Raw genomic sequence first — 27,791 nt, 5'->3', positions numbered from 1 at the left:
TTGTTCACACTTGGTACTGGCAATTTTGTTTGTTTGTACTTAATGATATTTTATATACTAGCTATTCTAGTGGGTGTGCAATTGTATCTTTGTGGTTTTAATTTGCATTTCCCAGATAGCTAAATCCATTTTATTATTTTTTCATGTTAATCAATTATCTAGGTTTCCATTTTAGATGACTCAAGTTGCTGATGAAATATACAGCATCTCACATGTCACCAGAGGAAAGGCAGAATTATAGAGGATGGATTAGACCTTATGTCTAGAATGGTGAATACTGGAAATACTTTGCAAAAGTGCTGATGATTTTCACAGTCACTTACTAGTTGTCCCTTACTAGCACAGCAGTTTTTAAAAATTTTACCTTTATAAATATTAGTAAATCTTTTTAAAAATGATATTTGCCAGTTTTAGTCCTCAATCATTAAAAAGACCTTCATGTGAGAACCTATAGTCTCATTTTCCTTCTGCAAATTGAATGAAATTACCCCTAGCAATCTTGGAAGATGTGTTTTGAAGATGTCATAGTCTTCATAAGTTGGAGTCCCTGATTAATGACAGTAGTTACCCTCATATTACTAATTTGTATATACACCTTGCATGGTTTATATGAATGAATACGATAAATTTCTACATTTCAGTCTCTGTGGTGGCTCACTCAACTTACTCTAATAGTATTTAGTGTAATTTTCTGTAGTAAAGAATAGATAAATATCTACTTTTAAACAAATTTTTTCTATAATCAACAAATAATATTTGTATATGTTTATGGCATAGGGTGTGATATTTTGATGTATGTATATATTTTGAAATAATTAAGTTAAGCTAACATATGTATCACCTAACATACTTATCATTTTTTGTGATGAGTACATTTAAAATGTACTCTTTTAGCAATTTTGAAATATACACTACATTTTTATGAACTATAGTCACTACTCTGTGCAATAGACCACTAAAACTTGTTCCGTCTCTCTAATTGAAACTTTGTGGCCTTTGACGAACATCTTCACATCTCCCCTCCAACAGTACCACTAAGCCTCTGGTAACCACCATTCTGCTCTCTACATCTATGAGTATGGCTTTTTATTAGACTCAATGTATAAGTGATATTTTGCAATACTTGTCATTTGTGCCTGGCGTATTTCACTTAGCATTATGTTCTCCAGGTTCATCTATGTTGGCAAAAGTGGCAGAATTTGCCTCCTTTTATGACTGAATATTATTCCATTGTGTATATGTACCACAATTTATTTCTAAATTCATCTGTTGATGAACACTTAGGTTGGTTTCATATTTTGGCTATGGTTAATAAGGCTGCAATGAACATGGAAGTGCAGAGATCTCTTTGACACTCAGATTTTATTTTCTTCGGATATGTATCTAATATTACAATTGCTGGATCATATGATGGCTCTATCTTTAAATTTTTGACAAACTTCTATAATTTTCCATAATGACTGTAGTAATTTACATTCCCACCAAGAGTGTACAAGGGTTCTTTATTCTCTACACACTTGCCAACATTTATCGTTCTGATAATAACTATCCTAGAAGATATGAAGTAATATTTCATTGTGGTTTTGATTTGTATTTCCTTGATGATTTGTGATGTTGAGTACCTTTTAAATACCTCTGGGTCATTTGTATTTTTTATTTGAAAAAAAGTATTAATTTCCTTTTTTTGCCTATTTCTTAAAACTTGGTAGGTTTTTGTTCTTTGCTGTTGAGTTGTGTGAGTTCCTCATGTATTTTGGATATTAAACCTTTATCAGAGAAATAGTTTGCAAATATTTCTGCTCATTTCATAGGTGCCTTTTAATTTTATTGGTAGTTTCCTTTGTTGTGTGTAAGCTTTCTCCTTTGATGTAGTTCCACTTATTGATATTTGCTTTTGTTGCCTGTGCTTTTTGTGTCTTAAGTAAAATAATTTTAGCCAAAGCCAATGTCAAGGACAATTTTCCCTATGTTCTTGTCTATGAGTTTTACGGTTCCAACTTTTAAATTTGTCTTTAATCCATTTCATTTTGTATATGATGCAAAATAAGAGTCCAGTATCATTTTTTGCATGTGAATACCCAGTTTTCTCAGAACCATTTATTGAAGAGATTTTTGTTTCCCCATTGGATATTCTTGGTGTCTTTGTCCAAGATTAGTTGGCCATATATGATTGGATTCATTTCTGAGCCCTCTATTCTGTCCCTTTGGTCTATATATCTGCTTTTATGCCAGTGCCACACTGTTTTTAATTACTATAGTTATGTAATATACTTTGAAATCAATCAGCATGATCCCTCCAGTTTTGTTCTTTTTGCTAAAAATTGCTTTGGTTATTCAGATCCTTTCCTGATTCCATAAAAATTTAAGATTTTTTTCTATTTCTGTGAAAAATACCACTGGAATTTTTATAGAGATTTAAGAAGGTTATCATACGATGATAAAGGTGTCAATTCATCAAGTAGATATAATAATTATAAATTTATATGCAGCTAACATTGGATCACCTAAGTACATAAAGCAAATATTAGCAGAACTGAAGGGAGAAATAGACAGCAATATAATAATAGTAGGGGACTACAATATCCCACTTTGAACAATAGATAGATCCTATAAAGAAAAGCAATTGGAAAACAGAGGACCCTAATAACAGTGTAAACCAAATGAACCTAGCAGATATACACAGAACATTCCATTCAATAGTGGCAGAATACACATTATTAAGCACATAGAAAACATTATTTTAGTTTTAAGACAATAAGTTACATGCAAGAAATTTTAGAACAAAATTTTAGAACATATTTCTTCCCAATAAAACAATTTTGATATATTAAAAATACAATATCTTTGTTATAAATATGTAGACTTAATGTAATATTTTATATATTATATAAAGTGTAATAATGTCTTTAGTAATTATTAGAAAGTGACTTAACCGTGTGAGTTTGGGCATGTTAGAAATAGATGTTTACAATTCCAGTAATCAGTCCTACCCATAGAGAAATTGTCAAGATGGCTTCATCTTGAGTTTCTATGTTTACTTTACAAAAATAGTCATTATCATTGAGTTGTATAAATGCAAAGAAAATATCCATGCTGTGACTAGAATAAAAGTTCTTTTAATGAGAACAGAAGAAAGTAATTATTTCTCTTCTCTCAATACTAATTGCTGGTTCGCCTAAGAACGAATGAATGAGTATGGTGCTAGGTAGCCAAAAAACTTTGTACTGTTAGCATTTGACTTTTTAAGAAGAAAAGTAGATCCCTGGCATAAGCAAATATGAGTGAATAATAGGAAGGCCTTTTTAGGGTAGCTAAATCTTGTTTGTAGACACTGGCAGATATGTTGCATCTGGATTTCAAGTGAGCCCTTTCTTCATGGTGCAGTTTAATTTCAGCTGGAAAGTTTCTAGATGATAACATTGGTATTGTTTTAAGTAACTTTTTTTTTCTTTAACCAAGTAATAAGTTAATTCATTTCAGGAATGTTAGTTGGTAGCATAGCACCAGTGAATGTTCTTTCTTCGCTCAAAGGTAAATAAAATTTAGATTAAAACTGTATTAGTCTTGCTAGCGGTCTATCCATTTTGTTGATCTTTTCAAAAAACAAGCTCCTGGATTCATTAATTTTTTGAAGGGTTTTTTGTGTCTCTATTTCCTTCAGTTCTGCTCTGATTTTAGTTATTTCTTGCCTTCTGCTAGCTTTTGAATGTGTTTGCTCTTGCTTTGCTAGTTCTTTTAATTGTGATGTTAGGGTGTCAATTTTGGATCTTTCCTGCTTTCTCTTGTGGGCATTTAGTGCTATAAATTTCCCTCTACACAGTGCTTTGAATGTGTCCCAGAGATTCTAGTATGTTGTGTCTTTGTTCTCGTTGGTTTCAAAGAACATCTATTTCTGCCTTCATTTCATTATGTACCCAGTAGTCATTCGGGAGCAGGTTGTTCAGTTTCCATGTAGTTGAGTGGTTTTGAGTGAAATTCTTAAGCCTGAGTTCTAGTTTGATTGCACTGTGGTCTGAGAGACAGTTTGTTATAATTTCTGTTCTTTTACATTTGCTGAGGAGAGCTTTACTTCCAACTATGTGGTCAATTTTGGAATAGGTGTGGTGTGGTGCTGAAAAGAATGTATATTCTGTTGATTTGGGGTGGAGAGTTCTGTAGATGTCTATTAGGTCCACTTTGTGCAGAGCTGAGTTCAATTCCCGGATATCCTTGTTAACTCTCTGTCTCGTTGATCTGTCTAATGCTGACAGTGGGGTGTTAAAATCTCCCATTCTTATTGTGTGGGAGTTTAAGTCCCTTTGTAGGTCACTCAGGACTTGCTTTATGAATCTGGGTGCTCCTGTGTTGGGTGCATATATATTTAGGATAGTTAGCTCTTCTTGTTGAATTGATCCCTTTACCATTATGTAATGGCCTTCTTTGTCTCTTTTGATCTTTGTTGGTTTAAAGTCTATTTTATCAGAGACTAGGATTGCAACCCCTGCCTTTTTTTGTTTTCCATTTGCTTGATAGATCTTCCTCCATCCCTTTATTTTGAGTCTATGTGTGTCTCTGCACATGAGATGGGTTTCCTGAATACAGCACACTGATGGGTCTTGACTCCTTATCCAGTTTGCCAGTCCGTGTCTTTTAATTGGAGCATTTAGCCCATTCACATTTAAAGTTAATATTGTTATGTGTGAATTTGATCCTGTCATTATGATGTTAGTGGGTTATTTTGCTCGTTAGTTGATGCAGTTTCTTCCTAGCCTCGAAGGTCTTTACAATTTGGCATGTTTTTCCAGTGGCTGGTACCGGTTGTTCCTTTCCATGTTTAGTGCCTCCTTCAGGAGCTCCTTTAGGGCAGGCCTGGTGGTGACAAAATCACTCAGCATTTGCTTGTCTGTAAAGTATTTTATTTCTCCTTCACTTATGAAGCTTAGTTTGGCTGGATATGAAATTCTGGGTTGAAAATTCTTTTCTTTAAGAATGTTGAATATTGGCCCCCACTCTCTTCTGGCTTGTAGAGTTTCTCCCAAGAGATCAGCTGTTAGTCTGATGGGCTTCCCTTTGTGGGTAACCCGACCTTTCTCTCTGGCCACCCTTAACATTTTTTCCTTCATTTCAACTTTGGTGAATCTGACAATTACCTTCCTTACACCTTATACAAAAATTAATTCAAGATGGATTAAAGACTTACATGTTAGACCTAAAACCATAAAAACCCTAGCATAAAGCCGAGGCAATACCATTCAGGACATAGGCATGGGCAAGGACTTCATGTCTAAAACACCAAAAGCAATGGCAACAAAAGCCAAAATTGACAAATGGGATCTAATTAAACTAAAGAGCTTCTGCACAGCAAAAGAAACTACCATCAGAGTGAACAGGCAACCTACAGAATGGGAGAAAATTTTTGCAACCTACTCATCTGACAAAGGGCTAATATCCAGAATCTACAATGAACTCAAACACATTTACAAGAAAAAAACAAACAACCCCATCAAAAAGCGGGCGAAGTACATGAACAGACACTTCTCAAAAGAAGACATTTATGAAGCCAAAAAACACATGAAAAAATGTTCATCATCACTGGCCATCAGAGAAATGCAAATCAAAACCACAATGAGATACCATCTCACACCAGTTAGAATGGCCATCATTAAAAAGTCAGGAAACAACAGGTGCTGGAGAGGATGTGGAGAAATAGGAACACTTTTACACTGTTGGTGGGACTGTAAACTAGTTCAACCCTTGTGGAAGTCAGTGTGGCGATTCCTCAGGGATCTAGAACTAGAAATACCATTTGACCCAGCCATCCCATTACTGGGTATATACCCAAAAGACTATAAATCATGCTGCTATAAAGACACATGCACACGTATGTTTATTGAGGCACTATTCACAATAGCAAAGAGTTGGGACCAACCCAAATGTCCAACAACGATAGACTGGATTAAGAAAATGTGGCACATATACACCATGGAATACTATGCAGCCATAAAAAATGATGAGTTTATGTCCTTTGTAGGGACATGGATGAAACTGGAAACCATCATTCTCAGTAAACGATCACAAGGACAAAAAACCAAACACCGCATGTTCTCACTCATAGGTGGGAATTGAACAATGAGAACTCATGGACACAGGAAGGGGAACATCACACTCCGGGGATTGTTGTGGGTTGGGGGGAGGGACAGCATTAGGAGATATACCTAATGCTAAATGATGAGTTAATGGGTGCAGCAAACCAACACGGCACATGGATACATATGTAACAAACCTGCACATTGTGCACATGTACCCTAAAACCTAAAGTATAATAATAAAAAAAAGAAAAAAATAAAACTATAGAATATTATTTGATTTTAAGTTATGAATTGCATCTATTTCAAAAGTCCTAAGATTCAAATTTGAACATAATTTAATTAATTATGCACTGGTTTATACTATTCAAAAACAAATACTATATAATAATATAATCAAATAATTCAAATTGGTGGTTCTGAAAAACTAAACTAACAAGTCGGTAAAGAAATACAACGCTTCAGTGAAATATAGGCACATAAATAAATAGTGGAAACATGACATTATAGGCTTCAGTGTAGTGTAGAAGAACATAATCCTTCCGTTCTAACAAAGGTGAATTGTATCAATTGAAGCTTCATAATCATTATTTTGTAAAAATCAAATCTTGAAAGATGAGTATTTGTTCTCTAATACATTAGCTTTCTAATCTTCTTCACCATGAAGAAATTATAAACACAGTTTACATTGCAACCCAGTATATACACAAAGACATACACATAACTACATATGCATACATAATAATTACTGTATTAGCCCGGGTTCTCTAGAGGGACACAATTAATGGAATATATATATATATATATATATATATATATATATATGAGTTTATTAAGTATTAACTCACACGTTCACAAGGTCCCACAATACGCAGTCTGCAGGCTGAGGAGCAAGGAGTTTCAGTTCCAAAACTGAAGAACTTGGAGTCTGATGTTCAAGGGCAGGAAGCATCCAGCACAGGAGAAAGACGTAGGTTGAGAGGCTAGGCCAGTCTCTCTTTGCACATTTTTCTGCTTGCTTATATTCTAGTTGCCCTGGCAGTTGATTCGATTGTGCCCACCCAGATTAAGGGTGGTTCTGCCTTTCCCAGCCCACTGACTCAAGTGTTAATCTCCTTTGGCAACATCCTCACAGACACACCCAGGAACAATACTTGGTATGCTTTAATCCAATCAAGTTGACACGCAGTATTTTACCATCACAATTACTGAAACTAAAGATTCACGAAATTATACTCATCTCATTATGTTTAATGCACTCGTATTTTTTTTTCATTTTTCTTTGTCTTTATTTTATTTTTTTCACTTATTTATTTTTTTTTATTATTATACTTTAAGTTCTATGGTACATGTGCACAACGTGCAGGTTTGTTACATATGTATACATGTGCCATGTTGGTGTGGTGCACACGTTAACTTGTCATTTACATTAGGTATATCTCCTGATGCTATCTCTCCCCCCTACCCCCACCCCATGACAGGCCCCGGTGTGTGATGTTCCCCACCCTGTGTCCAAGTGTTCTCATTGTTCAATTCCCACCTATGAGTGAGTACATGCAGTGTTTGGTTTTCTGTCCTTGCGATAGTTTGCTCAGAATGATGGCTTCCAATGTCCCTACAAAGGACATGAACTCATTCTTTTTTATGGCTGCATAGTATTCCTTGGTGTATATGAATGAACTCATATTTTCAATGGTATTCTATTCAATTCTGCTCCCTAAATTCATTTCACCACCCTATTAATGGGTCATAATGTTCTAATGCATTATCCCAGTTTTAGGAACAATGTGGTAATTTTGGTAGTGAAGCAATTCTAAACACAGGAAGTTATGGGACAAGAAAGCAAATTTTATATTTACAATGGAAGTATAATGAGATGAGGAAGCCAGAAATTGAGGCATTGTGAGAGAGTGACTGTGTGTGTGTGTGTGTTCCTCTTACCTCACCTTTCTTTTTGACTTCCTGACAAATCCTTTGAAATAAAAAAAAGAGAGAGAGAATAAAACTTGAGATGTGTGAGTTTCACTCTAGTCTAAGCATAGGAAAGACAAACCTGATTGCGGTTATTAGTAATGAAATCTCGTGGGGAAAAAAACAGTGTAATCATTAAAAGTGGTCTATACAGCAAAACATGGCTGAAAGTGTGAGAAATATATACATTCAAGCTAGTTTCTTTAACTCTGGATCTCAGCACTTGAAAAGAGATTTAGGCAAAATTTTTAGGCAAAATTCATGTGATGAGCATGGAAATTTAAAGAAAAGAATCAATTCCCAGATCATCTCTAGGAATCACCTTAGGGTTGACAATAGTTAGGGAAAAGTTGTCAAATAATCAAACATCACTGCCATATATAAAGTTCTCTGGAATTGTGTCTTGAGAATATTAATTTAGGTTGTGGCTACAAAATCAATTCTCTAGAAATCCTCCTTGTATAACTACCCTTACGATATTGGCAAATGGTGAAATAATCTTCTCTCTACCCTTAGTCTCAGGAATAGATTCTATAATGCCATCTCCAGTTTGACTGTTTAAATCTTCAGAAATAATTCTGTCAATCTTTGTGAACTTAGAAGAGGCAGAGGACATAATGCTGTCAAACTTAGACTAGATATATGAATGATCTAAATGCATTTTTGTGAAAAGATATAAACACAAGGGCATAATGTGTTATTATTATTGGAAGTTAAGTTAAAATAAAGAAGTACGTTTTATCACGAGTTTCATTCCTTAACTGAGCAAAAGAGGTCTACTTTGCTCCTACTCACTTTCTTTCCTCTCCATCCTTTATAATATGAGAACAGAACCAACCATAAAAGTAAAGTTTTTCTTTTTATAAATCTATATTTATTGAAAGTAAGTCAGGCACAGTGGCACATGCCTGTAGTCCCAGCACTTTGCCAGGCCGAGGTAGGAGGCTGACTTGAGCCCAGGAGTTCAAAACCACCCTGAGCAACAGAGTGAGACCCTGTCTCTAAAAGAAAATTAAAGAAAAAAAAATTTATTGAAAGTAGAGAATATAAATATCAAAAGTACTTTAAATAGAGATCTCCATTCTAATATATTTTGGAAGAAGAGACTTGGTCCCTGGAAATTTGATTCCACGGAAAATGCCTTAGACAAATGCAAACCAGAGAAAGTGGTGCAAAATGCAAAATGCAAACGTGTTATGATTCAGCACAACTTGCCAAATCCTAATGTGCCAGCCTAAGTTCCTCTGACCATCACTGCACCCACCTTAAGAGCTCAATGGGACAGAATGAAGTACCAGGTAAAAAATATAATTTTGCTGTCAGACACCTGGTACAGTCCTTTATCTGACCACACAAGAGACTTTAGACCTATTGAGAAGGCCCCTACTTAGTTCTGAGAATTCATGTGACTCTGGAGGACAGATGTGATTTAATATATAGTCCATCAGTCATAAACTATTCCATATAGAGCCACTCATAAGCCACAATCAGCAACCATGAAGGTTATTCTTATGCTCTTACTACATGCCTAAAATGATAAAAATATGTATATCTTGATTATTTATACATATATAATGCTACAAGCTTCATCTCTAGTGACTGAAATTGACACTTTTCTCTCTCTCGCTCTCTCTCTTGCTCTCTCTCTCTCATTATTATCTCTTAAAGTTCCAACATCCCTTGATTGAAAAACTCTCTACTTCCTGCCCTTAACTGACAGTAGGATCTCCTTCGAGGATATTCATTTCCTATTTGTTTAATCTCATAATAATAACCTTAGACCTAAGCACTTTCTCTTAGTTCTCATTATCAAGGATAAAAGATGATTAAAACTCCTCCTGAATGTTATAAAGAAGAGGTAACTATAGGGAAGGTAGATAGATTCAGGCTATTACATGAATACTGAGAGTTCAATAACATGTTTTCTTAAAATCCATCAATTTTTTTGTAGATAAGAATTTTTAGGTTTTCATTTTTTTGTTTTAAGTTAAAGTTGAGAATTTATATTGTATTTTCCCCTATTTTCTCCCCCCTCACACACACACGAAATATCTTCCTTCATACAAATTTTACTATGAACTGGCTCATTAGAATCAATCACTGATATAGCCCTGCTTGCATAGGGTACAGATCATAGTTTCTGGTGCGCTGGTATTCTCATACAGGAACTAAATAAATGTATTTGCTATGAAATAACATCCTGGGTATTTCTCTGATTACCACTGAAGTATATTTAATATCCAGAGAAATCTTCTGAACTTGAAACCACTAATATATAAATGAATTCCTCAGTGAAGAGATCTTGAAGTTAATGGCTTTATACTTTTCCGAAAGGTGGTAATACTGGAAAAGCTAATTCACGACCAATAGTTAAGAAATATATAAACATTTTCACTTGATGAATGCATAAATAAATTCATAATTGTTCTCTAAAACTAATATTCTCTTCAACAAAATTTAAAATAAACTGGGCAAAAAACAAAATGAGAACAATAAAAAAGTATAAAAATCAACTTAAACTAGAAATTATAAAAATATGATCAAAATTAGATATTAGTAACTATTATTTAATAATTATACCACTACATATTATTTACATAAATGAATAAAAACACAAGACAAATAATAGTGGCAATAAATTATCATATGTAGTAAAAAAGATTAATTTTGTATATAATAAAAGCATTAAAATATTTTTTAAAGACCTTAAAATTATTTTTAAAAGTACTAATACATTTTAAAAATGTTAAATATTTTGACATAACCTAGAAGAAACATGAAAAATTTAATTAAGTGGATATATAACAAAAACAAAAACAAAACTTAGTTAAAAGAAAGACTCTAAAGATAGGATGGTAATCTACAATTCTATGATTATAGTGAAGTTTGGTACTGCTATACTGAATCTTACCAAGAGGTCTCCTCCAGGTGTTTCTGTAACAATCTAAAAGAAATAGCATTGGACAAGTAGGAGGTCATTAAGTTAACAGTCCCAAGTCTGTAATGAATTAAGATATTCTAGAGGCCATAAAGTACATAAAAGTGATATTAGCTATTTTGAAGGAGTTTTTAACAAATGATATATGTAATATTTAAGAGACAATTAACGCTTCCTAAGTAGAGGACAATGATCCAGTTTAATAGCCCTTATATTTAAGTAACTCTAAATAAGAAAGCAATCATAATTAAGAAAAAACAAACTAACAACAACAAAAACAGACTCTCCATCTTTTAATAGCAAAACACTTGTGAGAAGGATAAGAAAGTACAAGTACTGCCAAGGAAGAAGACATCAATAGGGTGCTGCAGCCCAGGAGATGGGAGCTTAGACTCAAATCCATTGTCCTGAATGACTAAAACTAACTAGGAGTTAATATAGCAGGGAAGAAATGTAACAATGTCTAAGAAAACAATAACTAGGGAGGGGCTATAAGGCATCTGGTGCCCTGATCTGTTGAGTTTCAGTTCTTTGATACTGTTTTTGAGACGTCTGAGGGTCCTTTCCTGAGGAAGAAACTCAGATGCCATAAATACAAGTTTCAAGCTTTAACAGCAGATGGGGCAATTTCTACGTTTATCTGAAAGAACAGTCTATGGGAGTACTGAGCCAGTTTCACAGCAGCATCCCCAGAAAAGGTTGATGAGGCTACCAGCATCTCCTGATTTCTGAAGGTCTACCAGCTGGGTGGGATTTGTGAAGGTCTTCCCCTGTACAAAGTCACTCCATAAAGATTGGAAGAAGTGGTTGTTTTTTGAAATGCATAATCAGCAAAAATAACAAGGCACATGAAGAGAGAGAAAAACATGGCTCATCAAATTAACAAAATAAATTTCCAGAATTTTATCCTAAAACACCAGAGATCTATATATTGTTTAATAAAATTTGAAAATTATTAAAGAAAGTAATTGTTCTAAAAAAAAAAGGAACAGAGATAGACAACTGGATGTGATCATTACAACAATGTGTGAACAAAATAAAAATATCAACAGAGTAAAAGAAGCTATAACAAGACAACAAATTCTGGAGCTGAAAAATGCAATAATTCAAAAATTCACTAGAGGGTTTCAATGGAAAACTTGATCACATAGAATAAAACATTAGTAAACTCAAAGACTAATCACTTGAAATAATTATGTCAGAAAAATAAAAAGAAAAAATAAAGTGAAAAAAAAAAGCATTAGGGACTTACGGAACATGTCAGTAGACTAATGTTCACCTTATGAGAGGTCCAGAGAAGAAAAGAGAAAGAACGGGGTAGAGAGTGCATTTGAAGAAACAATTGCCAAAAAACTTTCCAAATCTTATTAAGAAAATGGACATTCAAATTTAAAAACCTCAAAAGTCTGCAAATAGAATAAGCCCAAAGTGGCCCACACTGAGATACATTTTAATAAACAATGAAAACACAAAGTAAAGAAAAAAAAATCTTAAAAACAACAAGAGGAAAGAAACTTACCACATATGAGTAACTGATACAAGATTTCCAGTGGCTTTCTCAGCAGAACTATTACAGAACACAAGGGAGTGAGATGATATATTCCAAGTACGGAAAGTAAAAGTAAACTGCCAACCCAGAATCTGACAAAATGTTCTTCAAAAATAAAGGAGAAATAAAGACTTTCCTAGAAAAAACAAAAGCTGAGAGCATTCATCACACTAGAATTGCCTTACCAGAATTCCTAGAGGGATTCTTGCAAGTTGAAATGAAAGGACACTAGCCACCAACACAAAAGCACAGGAAAATATAAATCTCTCTGGTACAAGTAAATATCCAGCAACACAGAATTTTGTATTATTGTAATGGTAATAGGTAAACCATTTTAAATTCTGGTATAGAGTTTAACAGATATAAGCATAAAAATAAACATAACTATAAAAATGTTAATATATACAAAATATTAAAATATGTAATTTATGACATTGATTATGCAAAGTGAGGGAAGCAATATAAAAGAGTAGTTTTTTTGTATGTTTGATGTTGTTATCAGATTAAAATAGATTATCATAACAATTGAATGTTTGATGTAATCCCTAGGGTAACTGCAAAGAAAATATATATAAAAAATACACAAAAGAAAATGAGAAAGTAGCCAAAGTATATCACTACCAAAAAATTAATGAAATACGTAGGAAGGCCCACAAGAAAGGAAAAAAGAAACGGAGTAACTACAAGACATACAGAAAACAACAAAAGGGCAATAGCAAGTCATCCTCCATCAATAATTACTTCAATTATAAATAATTAAATTCCTCAATTAAAAGACAGAATGGCTATGATATTTTTAAATTCAGGATCTAACTATATACTGTCTACAAGAGACTAGCTTTAGATATAAGGGTATATGTAAGCCGAAAATAAAAGGATAAAAAAGATACTCCATGTAACCTAAAGAGAGCAGGCAGGGTTGGCCATATATAGACTTTAAGCAAAAAACTACCACAAGAGTAGAAAAAGGATATCATAATGGAAAGATGGTCAGTTTTCTTGGATTATACAATTATAAATATATGCGCACCTAACAGCAGAGTGCTTAAATATATAAAGCAAAAATTAATAGAGTTGAAGGGAGTAATAGTAACAAAATATTAGAAGATCTAAACATGTCATTTTCAAAAATGAATATATTAGCCAGGCATAAAATGAATAGGAAAACAGAGGACTTGAACAGTGATATGGAACAATTGGATCTAACAGACATGTATAATATTCTAATCAACAATCTCAGAATCATATTCTTCTAAAGTACACACGGAACACTCTCCAGGATAGACTACATGTTATACCACAAAACAAGCCTTAAAACTCTCACAAGATAGAAATCATACCAGGCATCTTTTCCAATTACAATGGAATGAAACTAGAAATCAATAGTAAAGAAGAAGTGAAAAATTTACAAATGTGAGGAAATTAACACACTTTTCCACGACCAGTAAAAAATTACCAAAGAAATTAGAAAATATTGTCATACAAATGAAAACTAAAACACAATGTATCAAAATGTATTAGGCACAGCAAAGCAGGAGTAACAGGAAAGAAAGATTTAAAACAAATAGCCTAACTATACCTTAAGGAACTGTAGAGGAAGAAAATTAAATCCAAGTTAGTAGAAGAAAAGAAATAACAAATATTAGAACAGAAATAAAAAAGAGAATAGGAAAATAATTTAAAGATGAACAGAAATCAAAACTGTTTTTTAAGATCAACAAAATTGCCAAACCCTTAATTAATGAGACAGAAGAATTATATAAATAAAATCAGAAATGAAAAAAGTGAGACTACAACTGATACCACAGAAATTAACAGGCCATGAGGTTACTATGAAAAACTATATGCCAACAAATTGGATAACACTGAAAAAATGGACGCTTTTTAGAAATATACACCTACTAAGACTGAATCAAAAAGAAACAGAAAATCTGAAGACACCAATAATGGACAAGCAGATTGAATCAGTAATCAAAAACTAAACAACAACAAAAACAACAAACACCTTTATGACCAAATGTCTGTAATCCAGAATTCTATTGAACATTTAAAGAAAAAATAGCACCAATACTTTGCAAATTCTTCTGAAAAATTAGAAAAAGAGAACACTTGAAAATGAATATTATTTTTCCAGCATATCCCTTGACATTAAAATCAAAGATAATACAAGAAAAAAATACAAATATTCCTGATGATTGTTAATATATAAATTCTCAAAAAAAGTACTAGCAAAGCAAAATCAACACATCAACAGATTATACACTCTGACACAGTGGATTTATTCCTAGAATGTCAGGATGGTTCAACAAATAAAAATTCATCAATGCAATATATAAGTTCAATATAATGAAAGCTAACCATATAATCATCTCAATTCATGCATAAAAAGAATTTGCCAAAATTCAATACACATTCATGATAAAAAGAGTAAAAAGAAATTATCAAAACATAATACAGATAATGAATGAAAAGCATAACATTATACTCAGTAGTGAAAAACAAAAGCTTTTCCTCTAAGATCAGGAAAAATACAAGGATTTTCTCTCTCACCACGTCTATTCAACATAATATTGGAAGTCCTATGTACTGGATGTACTAAGTAATAGAAGACCAATTAGGAAAGAAAAAAAGCAATAAAATGTATCTAAAATGAAAAAAGTATAAATTATTTGCTGATTTTATGCTGTTAATACTCACACCATGACCAATTTCAAGATATAAATGTGTTGTTACTAAATATGAAGATGAGGTGAAACAAAATTTCTCTCAAACAAAATACGACTTGACTTCAGCACACTACTGTGAGACACAAAATATGCAAATGTTCTTTAGTCCAAATTAAAACCACTTTTTATCCATTAATCTAACTAATATCTAGGACAGGTAACTATCCTTATATATGATAGCAGAAGACAGCTTCAAATTTGTAAACCACACACAGTTAACCTTTGAACAATGTAGGTATTAAGTTCACTGACGCCCCGTACAGACAAAAATCTATGTATAACTTTTGATTCCTCCAAAACTTAACAACAAATGGCCTACTGTTGACCAGAAGCCTTACCAAAAAGAGCAATAGTTGATTAATACATATTTTATATTCTGTATGTATTATATTCTGTATTCTCGCAATAAAGTAAGGTAGAATAAAAATGTTATTAAAATTATAAAAAAAGAAAATATACTTACAGTACTTCATTACATTTATCAATACCATAAGTTTATGGTGTTTTTTACATACAAGATTTTGTATAAAAATTTACAAAATAGATACAAGATAGATCATGTGTCTGGAATGGCGGGTGACTCCAGCTGCAAACTTCAATCCATGGTACATATCAAGCAATACAACTTTTTCTTGTAATGCCATACTGTTTCTCTGCTTCTTAGGAGCCTTTCTAGTGCCACTTTGTATGGGCTTTATGGTATTATTTAAGATTTACAATATTGCATTATATATGATGAAAAATATGTGAGAACTATGACAGATCACTTTTTACTGCAATATGCAATTTACTAGAGAAATGCGCTGCTCACATGGGGAGGATTAGCATCACTCTACATATTAAGTAGATACCTGCAACACTTGAGCTCACTGCAACAGCAACAGGAGGTAGCTAAGAAATCAGTACAGTAGTGCGGTATGTACCAGAGTTAATTTTACACAGTTACGATTTAATACTCTATCTTTACATTTGTTTACATTTCTCTCATTTGCAAATGGCACCATGTACGGTATGTATTTGTATGTGTACGTTTTGATAAATTTTAACTTTTTATAAAGGATTTGCATATTTTTAGGGTAGTAAATAAAATAGGCTAGCATCTAAATATGTTTTATGCATTCATAATATTCCTTTTTCTTAATTTTTTCTATATTTCTAAGCTACATAATTTGCACATTTTGCAAATTTTCACAAATCCCCAAAAAATTTCCAGACATCTTTAATTTTTTAAATCCATGCATAAAGGGGTATGCACAATTCAAACCAGTTGTTCAAAGGTTAATTATATTTGGTTAAGCCACATTTATTTATTTTCTATTCTGTTAAGTATATCTTATTTTAAGGAATGTTTTTAAAAGGCCACATTACTGCCATTGACATGTTGAAATCTACTGAAACAAGATCTTATTACTTAGGGTATTTCCAAATGCATGATATAATTACTTAATATCACCTGACCTCAGAATTGGATAATTATCATTGTTAAATATATGTTTCTATTTTGATGGTTTTAGCTTGTTAGCATAAAATCTGTTGATTCTGTTAATTTTTACTATGCAATTACTTACTAGCAGATTCAGTGATCAAAATGTATATACATTTTAGCCCAATATGGTGCCTCACACATGTAATCTCAGCAGTTTGGAAGGCTAAGGAAAGAGGTTGGCTTGGAGCCTAGGCAGCAAAGTGAGACCCCATCTCTACAAAAAATAAAAAGTAGCAGAGGATGGTGGCAATATCTGTAGTCCCAGCTACTCAGGAGGCTGAGACAAGAGGATTGCTTGAGCCCAGAAGTTCAAGGCTGCAGTGAGCTATGATCACACCACTACACTACAGCCTGGGTGACAAAATAAGACCTTGTCTTAAGAAAAAATAATAATAAAAATTTACGTGGTATTTAGCAAAAGCTTCTGGCAGAGAAAGAGTGTGTCAGTATTTGTGATTATTGTAGAGCTGATTTTTAAAAATTGATGTTATACATTTTCATTGTTTTTCAGATTTTATTTTGTTTTCTACCCAAAATTCTATTCCCTTTTACCCTTTTGACGGAATTCTCCATTTATTCTTATGGTTTTCCAAAACTTTGTAAGAGTATATTTGATGTATCTATGTGTATGTGTCTTCCCTCTTGTTTATAGATCCTGGAATAGCTACATTTTTCCTTTTATGGACAGGCACATTCTTGGTTTTACAAAACAAGAGGATGCAATTTCTAAATAAAAAGATAAAAATTTTAATGATTATAAGGTAGAGAAAAATAGATGCAAAAAGTAGTTATCCTAGTAAAACTAGAAGTCATTTTCTGCTGTCAATGGTGATTATAAGAAACTGTTTTCAATTGCTTTATGCCTGTTGGAGTTCTGTTGTGATTGCAGCCCAATTACAGTGTACTAGAGAGATCCACTTAACCATTTTAAAAGAAAATGTTATTTATTACAGCAAACATATTTTAATGTTCATATTATGAATTTCCTATAACAAAAATTTTTATACTTGGAATACATGTAGCAATGTATCATTTTCTATAAAACTTTTAATTTTGTTAGAAAATAGTCATACTTCTAAATAAAAATATCTAATATGACTGATGTTTAAAACTTTTCTAATATTTTTGAAATGTTCCATTTTAAAATCATATAGGCTTTCTATGCTAGATACAGTTCTAAATGTTATTCTCTGAGCGTGTGTGTGTGTGTGTGTGTGTGTGTGTACGGAAACAGGTACTCATTCATCACTGATTTTTGTCCTGAATTAAGGTCTACTGTAAGATGAAGAAACTGAGGCAAAAAGAGATTAAGTCATCCATGCAAATTCACATATCGGATAAGTGATGAAGCTGAGATTGAAGCACAAGCACCCTGGATCTCAACCTAGGCTTTTAAGAGTTGCTCTATCTTTCATCCTTACCTCAATTGGCAAATTATCAGACAGGACACTGAAAGTATATGAGGGGCTGAAAATTAGATTTTTTTTTTTTTTTTTTTGAGACAGAGTCTCACTCTTTCGCCCAGGCCGGACTGCAGTGGCGCTATCTCGGCTCACTGCAAGCTCCGCCTCCTGGGTTCACACCATTCTCGTGCCTCAGCCTCTCAAGTAGCTGAGACTACAGGCGCCCGCCACCGTGCCCGGCTAATTTTTTGTATATATATATATATTTTTTTTTTTTTTAGTAGAGACGGAGTGTCACCTTGTTAGCCAGGATGGTCTCGATCTCCTGACCCCGTGATCTGCCCGCCTCAGCCTCCCAAAGTGCTGGGATTACAGGCTTGAGCCAGAAAATTAGATTTTAAAAAGGATTTGACTCAATAATTCTCAAACCATAAACTTTTTTTAGTTCTGTTATTTTTTAATCTTTCAGTTCTGTGCGTTTGTGCTTATTCGTTGTTTGCTATAATTGTCTTTTCTTAAAAAACTGTGAAGAATACTACTTTATTGTAAAAGTTACAAACATTTTTGATAGCTTGGCATTTGATACTCATTTGTGTTTATTAGGCAATGGGCATAGAGTTCTAACATATTCTTATGATGTGGCAATTATCAATATCCTTTAAAATCTGTTCATTTTCTACCAAGCTTTGAAATATTTTAAATAAAGCATTTAACAAAAAACTCCATACCTTTGCACATTAAAAAGAACCAACAAAGTAGAGAAGGAATTTTCACCAACATGATAAAGGTCTATGTGACAAGCCCACAGCTAAGGTCACCTTTAATAATGAAAAACTAAAAGCCCTTTTTCTAAGATCAGGGACAAGACCAGAAATGCTGACTCCTGACACTTCTTTTCAACATAGTACTAGAAATTCTATCCAGAACAATTAGGCATGAAATAAATAAAAGGCATTCAAAGTGGAAAGAAAGAAGTAAAATTATCCCTGTTTGGACATAACATGAGCTTATATGTAAAAAAAAAAAAAAAATCTTACGGATTCCATTAAAAACCTTTTTATAGCTAACCAACAAATCAAGTAAATGTACATGATTTTTTCTGTACACTAACAATAAACTGCGTGAAAAAAATTTAGAAAATAATGCCATAACAATATCATAAAAATAATAAAATACTTAGGACTAAACTTAACGAAAGAGGTGAATGATTTGTACCTATAGACTTAGAGAAAATATTTGCAAACTGTCTGATAAGAGATTAGTATCCAGAAATCTATAAAGAACTCTTATAACTCAATAACAAAAATCAAATAACCCAATTAAAAGCTGTATAAAGGACTTGAATAGACATTTCTCCAAAGAAGATATATGAATGACCAAAAGCATATAAAAAGACATTCAACATCAACATCACTAATGACCAGGTAAATGTAATTCAAATCCAGTGAGTTATCTCTCACCTGTTAGGATTACTACTATCAAAAGAAAATTAAGAAAAAACAAATATTGGTCTGGATGTGGATAAATTAGAATCTTTCAGAATTGTTGAGAATGTAAAATAGTGCAGCTGCCATGGAAAACAATGTCAATGTTTCTCAAAAAGTTAAAAATAGAATTATCATATGGCCCAGCAATAATACTTCTGGCTACCTACCCAAAATAAATGAAAGCAGTGTCCTGAATAAATGTTTGTATACCTATGGTCACAGTATCATTATTCCCAACTACTAAAACATAGGGGACATAGGACAAACATAGGACAAACATAGGACAAAAAGTATTCAATGTCCAATGAATGACTATGCAAAATATTATATATAATACAATGAAGTATCATTCAACCTTAAAAAGAGGGAATTTCTGTTATATTCTATATCATGGATGAAACTTGAGAACATTATGCTAAATGAAATGAGCCAGTCATGAATACTGCATGATTCCAGTTATATGAGCTATCTAAAATTATAAACGTCTTAGAAACAGAAAGCATAATGGTGGTTTCCAGGGATGAGGGTAGAGTGAAAAGGGATGTTGTTGTTTATTGGGCATAGAATTTCAGTATTGCAAAATACAAAAATTATAGAGCACTGTTGCATAACAAGATTCATATAGTTAACACTACAGTGATGAACACTTAAAAATGGTTAAGATGGTAGATTGTATGCTATGTATTGTTCATCATAACAGTAATAATAATAAAGGAATAAAGCTCTGAGACACGTTAAAACGCAGATGAACCTTGAAAACTTCAAACTTCTTGAAGGAAGCCAATCACAGAAGACCATAGTATGTATAACTCCATTTATGTGAGATGTCCAGGATATGCCAATATATAGAGACAGAAAGTAGGCTACTGATTGTTGGCTTGTGGAGGCATGGTGGTACAGGGTTCTGGGGAAAATAGAAAATAGAGAGTGACTCATGGGTACAGTGTTTCTTTTCTGGGAATAATAAAATGTAAATTTTCTTGTGGTGATGGTTGTACAACTGTATTAGTCCATTCTTACATGGATACAAAGAGCTACCTAAGATGGTAATTTATGAAGAAAAGTGGTTTAGTTGACACAGTTCCATAGGCAGTAGTGTCCAAAGCTTCATCTGAGGAAAGACAAGTTCCTTCTGCCTATGAGCCTATAAAATGAAAACATGTTAGTTACTTCCAAGATAGAATGGGGTTAAGGCATTGGGTATATGCCCCCATTCTAAATGGGAGAAATTGGCCAAAACAAAGGGGCTAAAGGTCTCATGAAAGTCTGAAACCCAACAAGGCACTCATTAAATCTTAAAGCTACACAATAATCTCCTTTGACTCTATTTCTCACATCTAGGCCATACTGATGTAAGGGGTGGGTGCTGAAGGCCTTAGGCATCTTTCACGCCTATGACTCTGCAAGGTACAGCCTCAGTGGCTGCTTTCATGGGCTGGTATTGTGTGCCTGCAGCTTTTCCAGGTGCCTGACACAAGCTGTTGGTGGATCTACCATTCTGGAGACTGAAGGACAGTGGCCCTCTTCTCATAGCTCCACTAGGCAGTGGCCCAGTGGGAACTCTGTGTAGGGGATCCAACCCCACATTTTCCATCTGTACTGTTTTAGTAGAGGTTCCACCTCTGCAGCAGACTTCTGCCTGGATGCCCACGCATTTTCATACGTCCTCTGATACCTAGGTGGAGGCTCGCAAGCCTCAACTCTTGCCCTCTGTGCACCCACAGGCCCAAAACTATGTGAAAGCCTTCAAAGCTTTGGGCTTGTACCCTCTACAGAAATGGGCTAAGATGTACCTTGGCCCCTTCTAGCCATCGCTGGAACTGGAGTGACTGGGATGCAGGGATCCATGTCCTGAAGCTGCAGAGAAGCAGGGCCCTGGGCCTAGCCTATGAATCCACCTTTTTCCTCTGAGGCCTTCAGGCCTGTGATGGCTGGGGCTGCCGCAAAGATCTCTGAAATGTCTTAGAGACATTTTATTCATTGCCCTGGCTGTTAACATTGGACTCCTCTTTACTTATGCAAATTTCTGCAGCCCTCTTGAATTTCTCCCCAGAAAATAGGTTTTTCTTTTCTACAATATGGCTGGGCTGCAGATTTTCCAAACATTATGCTCTGCTTCAGTTTTAAATATAAGTTCCAATTTCAGATCATTTCTTTGTTTATGCAAGTGAGTATAGGCTTTTAGAAGCAGATCACACCTTGAACGTTTTGCTGCTTAGAAATTTCTTCTACCAGATACCTTAAATCATCACTCTTGAGTTCAAAGTTTCACAGACCTCTTGAGTAGGGTCATAATGCCTACAGGTTCTTTGTTAAAGCACAGCAAGAGTGACCTTTACTCCAGTTCTCAATGAGCGTGAGTTCTTCATCTCCAACTGAGACCAACTTAGCCTGGACTTCACTGTTCAAATTACTGTCAACATTTTGCTCACTACCATTCAACAAGTCTTGATGAAGTTCTAAATTTACCATCATCTTTATGTCTTCTTTTAATCCCTCCAAACTGTTCCACCCTCTGCCTATTACCCTGTTCCAAAGTCACTTCCACATTTTCAGCTATTTTTATAGCAATACTCCCTTTCTCTGGTACCAATTTTCTGTATTAGTCCATTTTCACACTGCTATAAAGAGCTACCTGAAACTGGGTAATTTGTAAAGGAAAGAGGTTTAATTGACTAACAGTTCCATAAGCTGTACAGGAAGCATGGCTACGAGGCTTCAGGAAACTTACAATAATGGTGGAAGGTGAAGGGAAAGCAAGCACATCTTACCATGGCAGAGCGGGGAAGAGAGAAAGAGAAAGAAATGATAACACAAAAATTGGAATATCACAGTTTTATAATCACTAATTATATGTTGGATATAGTTAGTGATTATCAGTGGTTGCTTACACTGGTAGGTAAAAGATTAAATAAGAAAGTTATGGTGGATATATCAAATGTACAAGACATTAATCTAAAATCCATTGTGTTTAATATTATAAGCTCCTAATATTGTGGAACAAGAAGTACTCAATATAACCTATGAAGTATTTTAATCAGACTAATAAACAAAAACAATCAGTATATATATAAATTATTGGAACTAGAAGAACATGTTAAGCAAATGCATAAGTAAAGATAGATGGAACATAAGGTAGTTTTAGGGCAATGCTGATGATACTGTAATGGTGGGTGTATATCATCATACATGTGTCAAAACCGACGGAATGCACAAAGCTAAGAATGAAGCTTAAACTATGCACTTTACTTAATAAAAGTGTATCAATATTGGCTCATCAAGAATAACAAATGTACTACACCAATGCAAGTGTTAACAATAGAATCAACTGTTTAGAGCTGCTAGGAGATGAGGTATATACGAACTCTATAATGTTCCCTCAATTTATCTATAACCCTACAGCTACTCTGAAAAACAGCCTGTTAATTTAAAAATATCAGTAAAATTCAATGTGAAAACACTAGCTTTTATTCCGTTAAAGAACAAATGACAAAATGAAAAGGATCATCTCTTAGAGTTTAATAGTGATTGAAAAAATCAAGATGTTATTTCACCTTAATTTTATTTATGGCACATGTTTGTGTACAAACACTGGAAGATAAATTCTGCAGTCAAATCTAACCATCAAATTATTTTACAGTGCATGCCATTGGTTCCATATTCAGGAAGACCTTTCCTAATCCAAGATTATATAAATATTTATGAACAAGTTTTAGTAATACATATGTATAAGTGTGTGTGTATGCATGTATGTATTGTGTGTGCATGTTTCTTAGCTTTACTGTTTGTTATTTCAAAACACCAGCATGTAATTATACAGTGATTGTGGCTCTATCAATAGCTTACTATTGTATTATTTAGAACTTGTAATGCTGTTTTTACATTTTACTTCAGTTTTAAAATTGTTATTCAATATTATAAGCCTCTTTCTCATTAACTCTTTTATACTATTTTTATAATTACTTTGTCCTTTAAAAAAAAAAAACTTCTTACCTATTCATTTTGAGTTCTTTCTTGTATCTGGTTGAAAGTTGTGGTCAGGACGTTCTTCGCCCAGAGTCGTCAGGGTTTCCTGCTTCAACAGTGTTTGGGCGGAACCCGGCGCTCGTCCTCCACCCCGGCTGGCCGCCCACAGTCAGCCCTCCATCACCTCTTCACAGCGCCCTCGGACTGCCCCAAGGCCTCTGCCGCCGCGCAGCCGCCGCCGCTCCAGCGCCGCCGCGCAGCCGCCGCCGCTCCAGCGCCGCCGCGCAGCCGCCGCCGCTCCAGCGCCGCCGCGCAGCCGCCGCCGCTCCAGCGCCGCCGCGCAGCCGCCGCCTCTCCTTAGTCGTCGCCATGACGACCGCGTCCACCTCGCAGGTGAGCCAGAACTACCACCAGGACTCAAGAGGCCGCCATCAACCGCCAGATCAACCTGGAGCTCTACGCCTCCTACGTTTACCTGTCCATGTCTTACTACTTTGACCGCGATGATGTGGCTTTTTTTTTATTTTTGAAGAACTTTGCCAAATACTTTCTTCACCAATCTCATGAGGAGAGAGAACGTGCTGAGAGACTGATGAAGCTGCAGAACCAACCAGGTGGCCGAATCTTCGTTCAGAATATCAAGAAACCAGACTGTGATGACTGGGAGAGCGGGCTGAATGCGATGGAGTGTGCATTACATTTAGAAAAAAATTTGAATCAGTCACTACTGGAACTGCACAAACTGGCCACTGACAAAAATGACCCCCATTTGTGTGACTTCATTGAGACACATTACCTGAATGAGCAGGTGAAAGCCATCAAAGTATTGGGTGACCACGTGACCAACTTGCGCAAGATGGGAGCACCCGAATCTGGCTTGGCAGAATATCTCTTTGACAAACACACCCTGGGAGACAATGATAATGAAAGCTAAGCCTCAGGCTAATTTCCCCATAGCCATGGGGTGACTTCCCTGGTCACCTAGGCAGTGCATGCATGTTGGGGTTTCCTTTACCTTTTCTATAAGTTGTACCAAAACGCCCACTTAAGTTCTTTGATTTGTACCATTCCTTCAAATAAAGAAATTTGGTACCCCCCCCCAAAAAAAAGAAAGTTGTGCTCAGATTGACAACTAATTTTTAAAATCCTTTTTTGCTGTTGATGTGAGCAATTTTTTATTCTAAATTATACTAACCAGTTAAATAGAGGATGTAGCAAAATATATTTGTATATTCATTTTATAATTGACTAATGTACCTTAATCAAATTTCATTCTTTATGTAGTCACATGGTTTTCACTTTCAAACTATCGTAAATCCACAAGAAATGAAAATTTCAGCTATCTATTGAAATATGTGTATTTGTTATTTTGTTTTATTGTCTCATTACTTTTGGTAGAATATTTGAAACAATGATTATTGAAAATATTTTCTGAAAAATTGGCCTCCGTTTTTAATATGTCGTATTTGAAAGTAGAGTTTCAAAACCCACTCACATATTTTAAAAATTGTATTTTATACTGGAACCATTTTATAATTCAGTGAAATTTTCAATTCTTTTCTATTCTCAATAATAGTTATGCAACTTATTTACCCTTCTAAATCTGACACCTGAAAGAGTACATGTTCTGTGAAATAATACATCAATGAATGAATGAAGTGCACAATTATCGAATATCATGCTTCTTAATGCTGTGTGTTTATGTTTTCATAGAATCTTTTCTAATACTACATATGGCATTTGGAAACTTGAAGAAACTTAATTTTACATACAGTGTTATGTTATGTAAATTCATATTGTCAATCAACATTTATAATTCTTACTATTAGGACATTATTGTTTAGAGTTTTTATGGAATGTACATATAGATGCTTAACAAAAATTATTTTCATTTTTCAGTAAATATGCCATTTTTCTTTGACACTGAAGTGATGTTACAGAATATGTCTAGCTTTTAATTTAAAGTAAGTTTTATCCAAGTCTATATTGCTCATACTAGTTCAAAGGTTATTCTCACACATATCACAATAAAATATGCATCATCAATTGTACATTGACTAAAACTGGCTCTATATCTGTGAAAAATTTTAGACATATTACCAGAATATCTTTGCATTCTTTAGTTGATGACTAATTATTCACTGACTACCAGCAGAGGGGAAATATACAACTCTTATCGGGAATTTAATGGCCAGGTGAAAATAAAATGTCTGAGATGAGGGAGCTATTTTCTTTTTATAAAATAATTGCTATACAGTCAGCAAGATGGCAGAATAGGAGGTCCTAGATTTTATAACTCCCTACAGGAAGTTCAAATAGCACCTATCCACAGAAAAGAACACCTTACTAAAAATCCATCAACTGGGAATAAGCCTGAGTCACCTTTGTGGTCTACAAAACAAAATAAAAGGCAAATAAATAGTGAAAGATAGTCTCACTTTGACTGCATTAGTCCTCTGCTTTCTTCATGTCAGCACAGAGCCACAAAATTCCCAAAATAATGTAAACAGTGTCACACAGTTCATAAAACAATGTGAACTACAAGTATATACCAATAAAAATTGCATACAAATTGGAAAACATATGAGAAGTTTGAAAAAAATTAAAAAAGGAAATCTTGAAAATAATGAGTACAATGATTGAAAAGTGCAATAAAAAGCTTTAACAGTAGGCTCCATAAAGCTGAAGAATTAGTTAACATGAAGACAGAACATTTGAAGTTACCAAACTGGATGTGTAAAATTTAAAAAAAAAGCATTAAAAAACCCTAAAGGAGTTATAGGACATGATTAACGTATCTAATCTGTACATAATAGGAATTAAAGAAGGAGAAGAAGGCACATTTAAATAAATAATGCCTAAATATTTTCTGAATCATGAGAGTAATACCAACATTCAGTCATAGGAAGCACAGAAATCTCTAAACAAATTCATTCCAAAGAGGAGTTCAGCAAGACATCTAATACTGAAACAATAAAAAAAAAAAAACTAATTCTGAGAATAGCAACAGATTTTTAAAAATCATATAGAGAGTGGTAGCAATGTGACTATTAATAGATTTCTCAGAAGAAGACCTACAGGCTAGAAGAGAGTGGGATTATATAGTCAAAGTGCTGAAGGAAGATATCTGTCAATCAAGAACAGTTTACCAAGAAATGCTGCCTTTTCAAAGTGAGGAAGAAATAAAAACTTTCACAGACAAACAAAAGCTAAAGACATTCATCACCACTAACTCTGCCTTACATGAACTGCTAAAGAGAATTATTTAAGATGAAACAAAAAGTCCCCAAATGTTATGATTTGGCTGTGTCCCATCCCCCAAAATCTCATCTTGAATTGTAACTCCCATAATTGCCATGTGTTGTGGAAGGGACCTGGTGGGAGATAATCAAATCACGGGGGCAGTTTCCACCATACTGTTCTTTTGGTAGTAAATAAATCTCATAACATCTGATGGTTTTTTGTAAGGGATTTCTTTTTTCACTTGGCCCTCATTCTCTCTTGCCTGCCACCATGTAAGAAGTCCCTTTTCTCTTTTCTTCATCTTGCTCCATGATTCTGAGGCCTCCCCAGCCATGTGAAACTGTGAGTTTATTAAACATCTTTTTTCTTATACTCAGTCTTTGGTATGTCTTTATTAGCAGTGTGAGGACAGACCAATACAGTAAATTGGCACCAGTAGAGTGGGACACTGCTGTAAAGATACTCAAAGATGTGGAAGTGATTTTGGAACTGGGAAACAGGCAAAGGTTGGAACAGTTTGGAGGACTCAGAAGAAGAGAAGAAAATGTGAGAAAGTTTGGAACTTCCTAGAGACTTGTTAAATGGCTTTGAGCAAATTCTAATAATTATATGAACAATGAAATCCAGGCTGTGGTGATCTCAGATGGAAATAAGAAACTTGTTGAGAGCTGGAGTAGAGGTAATTCTTGCTATGTTTTTGCAAAGAGACCCATGGAATTTTGCCCCTCACCTAGATTGTGGAACTTTGAAACTGAGGGAGATAATTTAGGATATCTGTCAGAGAAAAATATCTAAGCAGCAAAGCATTCAAGAGGTGACTTGGGTGTGTTAAAAGCTCTCAATTTTTAAAAGGAAACAGCATAAAAGTTCAGAAAATTTGCAGCATGATGATGCAGTCGAAAAGAAAAACCCATTTTCTGAGAAGAAATTCAATCCAGCTTCAGGAATCTGCACAGT

At 34.2% G+C, this 27,791-nt stretch overlaps 1 long non-coding RNA gene and 1 pseudogene across 1 annotated transcript in view; one reads left to right on the top strand and one right to left on the bottom strand.

Annotated features, from left to right (window-relative positions):
- The window catches only part of LOC134732199 (uncharacterized), a 157,988-nt gene extending 134,295 nt beyond the window's left edge, over positions 1–23,693 (bottom strand). The window contains exon 1 of the long non-coding RNA XR_010115134.1: positions 23,619–23,693. This is a non-coding gene — a long non-coding RNA (uncharacterized lncRNA). The remainder of the gene's footprint in view (positions 1–23,618) is intronic.
- A 225-nt stretch (positions 23,694–23,918) lies between these two features.
- Positions 23,919–24,662, top strand: LOC129460246 (ferritin heavy chain-like; annotated as a pseudogene).
- The last annotated feature ends 3,129 nt before the right edge of the window (positions 24,663–27,791 follow it).

Source organism: Symphalangus syndactylus, chromosome 13 (assembly GCF_028878055.3).
Source record: "Symphalangus syndactylus isolate Jambi chromosome 13, NHGRI_mSymSyn1-v2.1_pri, whole genome shotgun sequence".
Classification (NCBI taxonomy): domain Eukaryota; kingdom Metazoa; phylum Chordata; class Mammalia; order Primates; family Hylobatidae; genus Symphalangus; species Symphalangus syndactylus.
This window is presented reverse-complemented; position numbering and strand designations above follow the sequence as displayed.